The sequence below is a fragment of the Fulmarus glacialis genome, unplaced genomic scaffold (genome assembly GCF_000690835.1).
Source record: "Fulmarus glacialis isolate BGI_N327 unplaced genomic scaffold, ASM69083v1 scaffold21103, whole genome shotgun sequence".
In the NCBI taxonomy this organism is placed as follows: Eukaryota; Metazoa; Chordata; class Aves; order Procellariiformes; family Procellariidae; genus Fulmarus; species Fulmarus glacialis.
In genome coordinates, this window is record NW_009203859.1 from 665 (window position 1) to 3839 (window position 3175).

Sequence of the window (3175 nt, forward strand, 5' to 3'; positions counted from 1 at the left end):
CCGGGGCAGGGTGTTGCAATCAGCAAAGACCCTTGGCCCACCACTGGGCTCGGAGCCGGACCCCCTTAGCCCTGTGCCAGAATGACCTTGTATTGCTTCCATCCCAGAGGATGGAGATCCTGAAGCAGTTGGTCAGATCAGCTTTCCCGGACTGTTTTGGGTCAAAATAGGAACTGCACATAGCAGTTCTCTCTCTTGGAGGGGGGGGCCTGCTTTCTCCAGTGCTTTCTTCGGAGACATTACCCAGCGGTGCCACCTTTTGCAGCCTTGCAGTGATCTTATGACATCTGGTCTTTGCTTAAGGAGGGATTTGCAAAGCCTCATTGAGCTGTAAGCACTTTTCTTGCTGTGTTTGCTGAAGTTGGGGTTTTTTTTGTCCTTTGGGACAGGGAAATAAGAATCAGAAAGTTGCAGAAACCCACATGAAAGAAAGCCAGTGTTATTTTTCTTGGGAAACGTTGTAATTTGGGGGAAGGAATGGGGTTTGACTCAGGAGTTTTGAGCACTCAGGGTTGACGTCCATAGGATGATGGCCTTGACCTCAAAGATGCTTTCCTCATTGCCTTAAAGTGAAATTCAGCCAAATATGTGGATTCATTTCCTAGGACTGGAAAGCACTGACTTTAGCACCTGATGAGATGGGGGGGCTGGGGACATTTATTTCCTAGTAAACTCTTCGTACAGCACGTTCATCTGTGATTCAAACCCTTTCTGATAAACTAGCTTCAAAAACACTCCCCAAAAGCATCTGTTTTCTCTGCTCTAGAAACCTAAACTTGTCCACGAGATAAACATTCCCCAGGCTATTTAGAGACACCATCTGTGCCGGCCGCGCCGGGCAGCTCTGCACCAGTCCCCCCAGAAAGGGGAGCTCACCCATCTCAGGGTCCCTCTGCTTTCCACGGCATGGGAGAAGACATCTGCCTTGAGCTGTATACTTTGGGACAGCTGTGGGTGGTGTCTTCCCAGTGGCACCTGGATTCAGTCTTGGATTGGGCGGTCCTTGGGCCTCCCAAACCTGCTGTGTGGAGGGTATGAGGTCTCCTGCCTTTCAAGCCATTTTCCTCCTCTTCCGCAAAAGTTGGGTTTCTCCCAGTAACCTTGGTGGGGAAGAAGTTCTCAGCAAGGCTTGACCACCACCAAGCCCTCTTTGAAGTGGAGACAGGTAGCTGGACGGGCGTTTTCCGTGCCAGCTCCTTCTGTGGCTTTGCCTTAGCAGTCTCTGGCTGGGATGGGCATGGGCCAGGAGCTGGTTCCTGGGTCAAAGCAGCTGGGACACATGGGGTTGGTCCAGCAGAGCATCTGCCAGGTGAGGTTTGAAGCAGACCAGCTCCCCTCCGGCTTTGCTTAAATCAAAATGTTCAGCCCTGCAGACAGGGTGGAGACCTGGGTCCTGGAGCACAGGATCTCCTGGGATGCCAGCCTTCCCACAGGTGGGAGGTCTTCTCCTCCCACCCGCCCTTAGCAGGGGCATGTGGCAAACCTGGGTCCCTCATGGAAAAGGACCTGAAAAAAGAGCAAGATGGGCTTTCAAAAAGATTTATAGTTACATGCTCTTGATTGCAGAAGTGACATCTCTCGTCCCCATGCTCCAGCGTTTCAAAGAGCTGTATTGAAACGGGAGGGTGGTTTACAGCCCATGTAAGACCCAGTGTTGCAAGCTGCTGGCATCTCCCCCGGCGCATCTGTGCTCGCACATCCCTGCTGATCTCCCCCACCACATCCCAGAGCCAGTTGATGCAAAGAGGCAAGTCCTTTGCCTGGGAGCTTTGCCCAGCTCCTGCTGGCTCAGCCTGGGGCTCTGCAGGAAGCAGCAGGACGTTGTAGAGCGAGCGGTGGGGCCGGATGGAGCAGGAGCAAGGGACGGTGGTGGCCCAGCAACCCGCCTTCTCCTCCTCGTCTCTTGTGCTGCAGCTCCTCTGATACATGGCATGGTGCAACGAGCCCCATCCCTACTGTCCTAGCGAGACCGTCACCTCTTCCCACCCCGGGAAGGAATACCCTGTGCTGACGTGGGACGGTGGCATCACGTCCCGATGCTCTGCAAGCTCTCTGGGTCTCTTAATAAGACCAGCTGGAAGAAATCCCTCCTCTCTGTGTGCTGTGGCCACGGCTCTGCTTTGCTTGCTCAGCACGGTCACGGGGTTAGCAGGGCTCGGGCAGGGGCAGGGCTGAGCTGCCTGCGCTTTCAAAGCCTTCCCATCTGGAGCCCTTGCAAAGCCCATGCTAATAAGGGAGGGGGTGATTCAGAGAAGCTTTATCATGACTTTTTTGTTTTAACTTGCCCTGCGGTTGTCTCCAAGAGACGGTCCCTGACCCACCACCCCCTTCCAAGTGCTTTCCTGCCATTTCTTAAGACCTCTTCTGGCTTCAGTGCTGCCAACAATAACAAAGCATCACTTTGTTGGCGGACACAGGACGGGACGGCCACGTCAGGCGGGAGACGCTGTTCATAAGAGAAGAATTTGCCGGGGACCCGTGAGCGCGCCTGCACGCCGGCGTTGCGCCCGCCTGCAGCCGGGGCTGCCTGGCTGCCCAGCAGGCTTGTTGCAACCTGCTCAGCATGCGGAGAGGATGTTCCAGGGCCGGCAGCCTGTCGCTTCAGATTGGAAATGCAGACTGGGTAGAATTGAGGGCGACTGGGTGACAGGCAAACCCTCTTACCTGGCCCCGCTGGCGCTGAGTCAGCAGGACTTTCCGCTCAGCCCCAGCTCCCGCCAGGTTGCAGATCATCCCCCTGGGAGTGCTGAGCCGTCGTGTGACAGCAGGTGCTGTCATCCTCCCCAGGGAGAGGCCGCACACCTCATCCGGGAGGAATGCTGGCCCTGCAGGAGATGCTTGCTTTACCTTTGCTCTGCTCTCCAACCCGGGATCCCGATAGAGCTGAGGATGTGCCCCGAGGAGAGGTCTCTGTGCTGCGGTGGTGGCTGAGGAGGTCCCAGGTGCCAAGGGTGCAGCCTGATACAGGGCACCATGCAAGGGATCATTGGCTCTCTCAGTGGCCCCAGAGGGTCGGGACCTCGGGAGGTCTGTGGCCCAACTCCTGCAGGTGGAGATCACGAGACATCCCAGAGGGAAACACTTCTTCTGGAGGGACATCTCCATCCTGGGGGTTCAGGGCTCGGCTGGACTGAGCCACAGCCACCCTGACGCAGCCATAGTGGCTGGGGGGTGG

General features: G+C 56.1%; 1 protein-coding gene across 1 annotated transcript in view; it reads left to right on the forward strand.

Annotated features, from left to right (window-relative positions):
* Positions 1-3175, forward strand: part of LOC104074618 (disintegrin and metalloproteinase domain-containing protein 8-like) — a gene marked incomplete at its 3' end in the record, with an annotated part of 12381 nt that overhangs the window by 154 nt on the left and 9052 nt on the right.